This window comes from Syngnathus typhle, linkage group LG12, assembly GCF_033458585.1.
Source record: "Syngnathus typhle isolate RoL2023-S1 ecotype Sweden linkage group LG12, RoL_Styp_1.0, whole genome shotgun sequence".
Lineage (NCBI taxonomy): Eukaryota > Metazoa > Chordata > Actinopteri > Syngnathiformes > Syngnathidae > Syngnathus > Syngnathus typhle.
Window position 1 is genome coordinate 10,507,573 of NC_083749.1, and position 7,500 is coordinate 10,515,072.

A 7,500-nucleotide genomic window follows, 5' to 3' on the forward strand; every position below is an offset into this window, starting at 1 on the left:
TTATAACCCGCGTTTCCAACCTAGTGGCGTCATCCGTAGCATTATATATAAAACGCACGATTTTTAATGTGATCACGGCTTACGGCCATACTACCCTGAGAACGCCCGATCTCGTCCGATCTCGGAAGCTAAGCAGGGTCGGGCCTGGTTAGTACTTGGATGGGAGACCGCCTGGGAATACCAGGTGCTGTAAACTTTATTTATTTATTTATTTATTTATTTATTTATTTATTTATTTATTTATTTATTTATTTATTTATTTATTTATTTATTTACTTACTTACTTACTTACTTACTTACTTACTTACTTACTTACTAACTTACTTACTTACTTACTTACTTACTTACTTACTTACTTACTTACTTACTTACAACACCCATTACGTATGGCATTCGGAAACTGCAAGCCGAGTTTAAACTCCGACATTGAAATTATAACCCGAGTTTCCAACCGTGGCGTCATCCGTAGCATTATATATAAAACGCACGATTTTTAATGTGATCACGGCTTACGGCCATACTACCCTGAGAACGCCCGATCTCGTCCGATCTCGGAAGCTAAGCAGGGTCGGGCCTGGTTAGTACTTGGATGGGAGACCGCCTGGGAATACCAGGTGCTGTAAGCTTTATTTATTTATTTATTTATTTATTTATTTACTTACTTACTTACTTACTTACTTACTTACTTACTTACTTACTTACTTACTTACTTACTTACTTACTTACTTACTTACTTACTTACTTACTTACTTACTTACTTACTTACTTACTTACTTACTTACTTACTTACTTACTTACTTACTTACTTACTTACTTACTTACTTACTTACTTACTTACTTACTTACTTACTTACTTACTTACTTACTTACTTACTTACAACACCCATTACGTATGGCATTCGGAAACTGCAAGCCGAGTTTAAACTCCGACATTGAAATTATAACCCGAGTTTCCAACCTAGTGGCGTCATCCGTAGCATTATATATAAAACGCACGATTTTTAATGTGATCACGGCTTACGGCCATACTACCCTGAGAACGCCCGATCTCGTCCGATCTCGAAAGCTAAGCAGGGTTGGGCCTGGTTAGTACTTGGATGGGAGACCGCCTGGGAATGCCAGGTGCTGTAAGCTTTATTTATTTATTTATTTATTTATTTATTTATTTATTTATTTATTTATTTATTTATTTACTTACTTACTTACTTACTTACTTACTTACTTACTTACTTACTTACTTACTTACTTACTTACTTACTTACTTACTTACTTACTTACTTACTTACTTACTTACTTACTTACTTACTTACTTACTTACTTACTTACAACACCCATTACGTATGGCATTCGGAAACTGCAAGCCGAGTTTAAACTCCGACATTGAAATTATAACCCGAGTTTCCAACCGTGGCGTCATCCGTAGCATTATATATAAAACGCACGATTTTTAATGTGATCACGGCTTACGGCCATACTACCCTGAGAACGCCCGATCTCGTCTGATCTCGGAAGCTAAGTAGGGTCGGGCCTGGTTAGTACTTGGATGGGAGACCGCCTGGGAATACCAGGTGCTGTAAGCTTTATTTATTTATTTATTTATTTATTTATTTATTTATTTATTTATTTATTTACTTACTTACTTACTTACTTACTTACTTACTTACTTACTTACTTACTTACTTACTTACTTACTTACTTACTTACTTACTTACTTACTTACTTACTTACTTACTTACTTACTTACTTACTTACTTACTTACTTACTTACTTACTTACTTACTTACTTACTTACTTACTTACTTACTTACTTACTTACTTACAACACCCATTACGTATGGCATTCGGAAACTGCAAGCCGAGTTTAAACTCCGACATTGAAATTATAACCCGCGTTTCCAACCTAGTGGCGTCATCCGTAGCATTATATATAAAACGCATGATTTTTAATGTGATCACGGCTTACGGCCATACTACCCTGAGAACGCCCCATCTCGTCCGATCTCGGAAGCTAAGCAGGGTTGGGCCTGGTTAGTACTTGGATGGGAGACCGCCTGGGAATACCAGGTGCTGTAAGCTTTATTTATTTATTTACTTACTTACTTACTTACTTACTTACTTACTTACTTACTTACTTACTTACTTACTTACTTACTTACTTACTTACTTACTTACTTACTTACTTACTTACTTACTTACTTACTTACTTACTTACTTACTTACTTACTTACTTACTTACAACACCCATTACGTATGGCATTCGGAAACTGCAAGCCGAGTTTAAACTCCGACATTGAAATTATAACCCGCGTTTCCAACCTAGTGGCGTCATCCGTAGCATTATATATAAAACGCACGATTTTTAATGTGATCACGGCTTACGGCCATACTACCCTGAGAACGCCCGATCTCGTCCGATCTCGGAAGCTAAGCAGGGTCGGGCCTGGTTAGTACTTGGATGGGAGACCGCCTGGGAATACCAGGTGCTGTAAACTTTATTTATTTATTTATTTATTTATTTATTTATTTATTTATTTATTTACTTACTTACTTACTTACTTACTTACTTACTTACTTACTTACTTACTTACTTACTTACTTACTTACTTACTTACTTACTTACTTACTAACTTACTTACTTACTTACTTACTTACTTACTTACTTACAACACCCATTACGTATGGCATTCGGAAACTGCAAGCCGAGTTTAAACTCCGACATTGAAATTATAACCCGAGTTTCCAACCGTGGCGTCATCCGTAGCATTATATATAAAACGCACGATTTTTAATGTGATCACGGCTTACGGCCATACTACCCTGAGAACGCCCGATCTCGTCCGATCTCGGAAGCTAAGCAGGGTCGGGCCTGGTTAGTACTTGGATGGGAGACCGCCTGGGAATACCAGGTGCTGTAAGCTTTATTTATTTATTTATTTATTTATTTATTTACTTACTTACTTACTTACTTACTTACTTACTTACTTACTTACTTACTTACTTACTTACTTACTTACTTACTTACTTACTTACTTACTTACTTACTTACTTACTTACTTACTTACTTACTTACTTACTTACTTACTTACTTACTTACTTACTTACTTACTTACAACACCCATTACGTATGGCATTCGGAAACTGCAAGCCGAGTTTAAACTCCGACATTGAAATTATAACCCGCGTTTCCAACCTAGTGGCGTCATCCGTAGCATTATATATAAAACGCACGATTTTTAATGTGATCACGGCTTACGGCCATACTACCCTGAGAACGCCCGATCTCGTCCGATCTCGGAAGCTAAGCAGGGTCGGGCCTGGTTAGTACTTGGATGGGAGACCGCCTGGGAATACCAGGTGCTGTAAACTTTATTTATTTATTTATTTATTTATTTATTTATTTATTTATTTATTTATTTATTTATTTATTTATTTACTTACTTACTTACTTACTTACTTACTTACTTACTTACTTACTTACTAACTTACTTACTTACTTACTTACTTACTTACTTACTTACTTACTTACTTACTTACAACACCCATTACGTATGGCATTCGGAAACTGCAAGCCGAGTTTAAACTCCGACATTGAAATTATAACCCGAGTTTCCAACCGTGGCGTCATCCGTAGCATTATATATAAAACGCACGATTTTTAATGTGATCACGGCTTACGGCCATACTACCCTGAGAACGCCCGATCTCGTCCGATCTCGGAAGCTAAGCAGGGTCGGGCCTGGTTAGTACTTGGATGGGAGACCGCCTGGGAATACCAGGTGCTGTAAGCTTTATTTATTTATTTATTTATTTATTTATTTACTTACTTACTTACTTACTTACTTACTTACTTACTTACTTACTTACTTACTTACTTACTTACTTACTTACTTACTTACTTACTTACTTACTTACTTACTTACTTACTTACTTACTTACTTACTTACTTACTTACTTACTTACTTACTTACTTACTTACTTACTTACTTACTTACTTACTTACTTACTTACTTACTTACTTACTTACTTACTTACTTACTTACTTACTTACTTACTTACAACACCCATTACGTATGGCATTCGGAAACTGCAAGCCGAGTTTAAACTCCGACATTGAAATTATAACCCGAGTTTCCAACCTAGTGGCGTCATCCGTAGCATTATATATAAAACGCACGATTTTTAATGTGATCACGGCTTACGGCCATACTACCCTGAGAACGCCCGATCTCGTCCGATCTCGAAAGCTAAGCAGGGTTGGGCCTGGTTAGTACTTGGATGGGAGACCGCCTGGGAATGCCAGGTGCTGTAAGCTTTATTTATTTATTTATTTATTTATTTATTTATTTATTTATTTATTTATTTATTTATTTATTTACTTACTTACTTACTTACTTACTTACTTACTTACTTACTTACTTACTTACTTACTTACTTACTTACTTACTTACTTACTTACTTACTTACTTACTTACTTACTTACTTACTTACTTACTTACTTACTTACTTACTTACTTACTTACTTACTTACTTACTTACTTACTTACTTACTTACTTACTTACTTACTTACTTACTTACTTACTTACTTACTTACTTACAACACCCATTACGTATGGCATTCGGAAACTGCAAGCCGAGTTTAAACTCCGACATTGAAATTATAACCCGAGTTTCCAACCGTGGCGTCATCCGTAGCATTATATATAAAACGCACGATTTTTAATGTGATCACGGCTTACGGCCATACTACCCTGAGAACGCCCGATCTCGTCTGATCTCGGAAGCTAAGTAGGGTCGGGCCTGGTTAGTACTTGGATGGGAGACCGCCTGGGAATACCAGGTGCTGTAAGCTTTATTTATTTATTTATTTATTTATTTATTTATTTATTTATTTATTTACTTACTTACTTACTTACTTACTTACTTACTTACTTACTTACTTACTTACTTACTTACTTACTTACTTACTTACTTACTTACTTACTTACTTACTTACTTACTTACTTACTTACTTACTTACTTACTTACTTACTTACTTACTTACTTACTTACTTACTTACTTACTTACTTACTTACAACACCCATTACGTATGGCATTCGGAAACTGCAAGCCGAGTTTAAACTCCGACATTGAAATTATAACCCGCGTTTCCAACCTAGTGGCGTCATCCGTAGCATTATATATAAAACGCACGATTTTTAATGTGATCACGGCTTACGGCCATACTACCCTGAGAACGCCCGATCTCGTCCGATCTCGGAAGCTAAGCAGGGTCGGGCCTGGTTAGTACTTGGATGGGAGACCGCCTGGGAATACCAGGTGCTGTAAGCTTTATTTATTTATTTACTTACTTACTTACTTACTTACTTACTTACTTACTTACTTACTTACTTACTTACTTACTTACTTACTTACTTACTTACTTACAACACCCATTACGTATGGCATTCGGAAACTGCAAGCCGAGTTTAAACTCCGACATTGAAATTATAACCCGAGTTTCCAACCTGTGGCGTCATCCGTAGCATTATATATAAAATGCACGATTTTTAATGTGATCACGGCTTACGGCCATACTACCCTGAGAACGCCCGATCTCGGAAGCTAAGCAGGGTCGGGCCTGGTTAGTACTTTGATGGGAGACCGCCTGGGAATACCAGGTGCTGTAAGCTTTATTTATTTATTTATTTATTTATTTATTTATTTATTTATTTATTTATTTATTTATTTACTTATTTATTTACTTACTTACTTACTTACTTACTTACTTACTTACTTACTTACTTACTTACTTACTTACTTACTTACTTACTTACTTACTTACTTACTTACTTACTTACTTACTTACTTACAACACCCATTACGTATGGCATTCGGAAACTGCAAGCCGAGTTTAAACTCCGACATTGAAATTATAACCCGAGTTTCCAACCTAGTGGCGTCATCCGTAGCATTATATATAAAACGCACGATTTTTAACGTGATCACGGCTTACGGCCATACTACCCTGAGAACGCCCGATCTCGTCCGATCTCGGAAGCTAAGCAGGGTCGGGCCTGGTTAGTACTTGGATGGGAGACCGCCTGGGAATACCAGGTGCTGTAAGCTTTATTTATTTATTTATTTACTTACTTACTTACTTACTTACTTACTTACTTACTTACTTACTTACTTACTTACTTACTTACTTACTTACTTACTTACTTACTTACTTACTTACTTACTTACTTACTTACTTACTTACTTACTTACTTACTTACAACACCCATTACGTATGGCATTCGGAAACTGCAAGCCGAGTTTAAACTCCGACATTGAAATTATAACCCGAGTTTCCAACCTAGTGGCGTCATCCGTAGCATTATATATAAAACGCACATTTTTTAATGTGATCACGGCTAACGGCCATACTACCCTGAGAACGCCCGATCTCGTCCGATCTCGGAAGCTAAGCAGGGTCGGGCTTGGTTAGTACTTCGATGGGAGACCGCCTGGGAATACCAGGTGCTGAAAGCTTTATTTATTTATTTATTTATTTGTTTATTTATTTATTTATTTATTTATTTATTTATTTATTTATTTATTTATTTATTTATTTATTTATTTATTTATTTATTTACTTACTTACTTACTTACTTACTTACTTACTTACAACACCCATTACGTATGGCATTCGGAAACTGCAAGCCGAGTTTAAACTCCGACATTGAAATTATAACCCGAGTTTCCAACCTGTGGCGTCATCCGTAGCATAATATATAAAATGCACGATTTTTAATGTGAACACGGCTTACGGCCATACTACCCTGAGAACGCCCGATCTCGTCCGATCTCGGAAGCTAAGCAGGGTCGGGCCTGGTTAGTACTTGGATGGGAGACCGCCTGGGAATACCAGGTGCTGTAAGCTTTATTTATTTATTTATTTATTTACTTACTTACTTACTTACTTACTTACTTACTTACTTACTTACTTACTTACTTACTTACTTACTTACTTACTTACTTACTTACTTACAACACCCATTACGTATGGCATTCGGAAACTGCAAGCCGAGTTTAAACTCCGACATTGAAATTATAACCCGCGTTTCCAACCTAGTGGCGTCATCCGTAGCATTATATATAAAACGCACGATTTTTAATGTGATCACGGCTTACGGCCATACTACCCTGAGAACGCCCGATATCGTATGATCTCGGAAGCTAAGCAGGGTCGGGCCTCGTTAGTACTTGGATGGGAGACCGCCTGGGAATACCAGGTGCTGTAAGCTTTATTTATTTATTTATTTATTTATTTATTTATTTATTTATTTATTTATTTATTTATTTATTTATTTATTTATTTATTTATTTATTTATTTATTTATTTATTTATTTATTTATTTATTTATTTATTTATTTATTTATTTACTTACTTACTTACTAACTTACTTACTTACTTACTTACAACACCCATTACGTATGGCATTCGGAAACTGCAAGCCGAGTTTAAACTCCGACA

At 35.9% G+C, this 7,500-nt stretch overlaps 16 non-coding genes and 1 pseudogene across 16 annotated transcripts; all 17 read left to right on the plus strand.

Moving 5' to 3' along the window:
- Positions 1-77: 77 nt before the first annotated feature.
- LOC133165020 (5S ribosomal RNA) lies at positions 78-196 on the plus strand. Its single transcript, XR_009717496.1, has one exon. It is a non-coding gene; the product is annotated as a 5S ribosomal RNA (ribosomal RNA).
- A 311-nt stretch (positions 197-507) lies between these two features.
- Positions 508-626, plus strand: LOC133164690 (5S ribosomal RNA). The gene has a single exon (XR_009717176.1). It is a non-coding gene; the product is annotated as a 5S ribosomal RNA (ribosomal RNA).
- A 389-nt stretch (positions 627-1,015) lies between these two features.
- Positions 1,016-1,134, plus strand: LOC133164014 (5S ribosomal RNA). Its single transcript, XR_009716542.1, has one exon. It is a non-coding gene; the product is annotated as a 5S ribosomal RNA (ribosomal RNA).
- A 327-nt stretch (positions 1,135-1,461) lies between these two features.
- Positions 1,462-1,580, plus strand: LOC133163995 (5S ribosomal RNA). The gene has a single exon (XR_009716523.1). It is a non-coding gene; the product is annotated as a 5S ribosomal RNA (ribosomal RNA).
- Positions 1,581-1,957: 377 nt separating this feature from the next.
- On the plus strand, positions 1,958-2,076 carry LOC133164291 (5S ribosomal RNA). Its single transcript, XR_009716806.1, has one exon. It is a non-coding gene; the product is annotated as a 5S ribosomal RNA (ribosomal RNA).
- Positions 2,077-2,373: 297 nt separating this feature from the next.
- LOC133165021 (5S ribosomal RNA) lies at positions 2,374-2,492 on the plus strand. Its single transcript, XR_009717497.1, has one exon. It is a non-coding gene; the product is annotated as a 5S ribosomal RNA (ribosomal RNA).
- A 307-nt stretch (positions 2,493-2,799) lies between these two features.
- On the plus strand, positions 2,800-2,918 carry LOC133164691 (5S ribosomal RNA). Its single transcript, XR_009717177.1, has one exon. It is a non-coding gene; the product is annotated as a 5S ribosomal RNA (ribosomal RNA).
- Positions 2,919-3,247: 329 nt separating this feature from the next.
- LOC133165022 (5S ribosomal RNA) lies at positions 3,248-3,366 on the plus strand. Its single transcript, XR_009717498.1, has one exon. It is a non-coding gene; the product is annotated as a 5S ribosomal RNA (ribosomal RNA).
- Positions 3,367-3,669: 303 nt separating this feature from the next.
- LOC133164692 (5S ribosomal RNA) lies at positions 3,670-3,788 on the plus strand. Its single transcript, XR_009717178.1, has one exon. It is a non-coding gene; the product is annotated as a 5S ribosomal RNA (ribosomal RNA).
- A 405-nt stretch (positions 3,789-4,193) lies between these two features.
- Positions 4,194-4,312, plus strand: LOC133164015 (5S ribosomal RNA). The gene has a single exon (XR_009716543.1). It is a non-coding gene; the product is annotated as a 5S ribosomal RNA (ribosomal RNA).
- A 419-nt stretch (positions 4,313-4,731) lies between these two features.
- Positions 4,732-4,850, plus strand: LOC133163996 (5S ribosomal RNA). Its single transcript, XR_009716524.1, has one exon. It is a non-coding gene; the product is annotated as a 5S ribosomal RNA (ribosomal RNA).
- A 361-nt stretch (positions 4,851-5,211) lies between these two features.
- On the plus strand, positions 5,212-5,330 carry LOC133164693 (5S ribosomal RNA). The gene has a single exon (XR_009717179.1). It is a non-coding gene; the product is annotated as a 5S ribosomal RNA (ribosomal RNA).
- Positions 5,331-5,562: 232 nt separating this feature from the next.
- On the plus strand, positions 5,563-5,671 carry LOC133164542 (5S ribosomal RNA; annotated as a pseudogene).
- Positions 5,672-5,988: 317 nt separating this feature from the next.
- LOC133164694 (5S ribosomal RNA) lies at positions 5,989-6,107 on the plus strand. Its single transcript, XR_009717180.1, has one exon. It is a non-coding gene; the product is annotated as a 5S ribosomal RNA (ribosomal RNA).
- Positions 6,108-6,396: 289 nt separating this feature from the next.
- LOC133164480 (5S ribosomal RNA) lies at positions 6,397-6,515 on the plus strand. The gene has a single exon (XR_009716989.1). It is a non-coding gene; the product is annotated as a 5S ribosomal RNA (ribosomal RNA).
- A 272-nt stretch (positions 6,516-6,787) lies between these two features.
- LOC133164696 (5S ribosomal RNA) lies at positions 6,788-6,906 on the plus strand. Its single transcript, XR_009717182.1, has one exon. It is a non-coding gene; the product is annotated as a 5S ribosomal RNA (ribosomal RNA).
- A 245-nt stretch (positions 6,907-7,151) lies between these two features.
- LOC133164536 (5S ribosomal RNA) lies at positions 7,152-7,270 on the plus strand. The gene has a single exon (XR_009717040.1). It is a non-coding gene; the product is annotated as a 5S ribosomal RNA (ribosomal RNA).
- Positions 7,271-7,500: the final 230 nt, after the last annotated feature.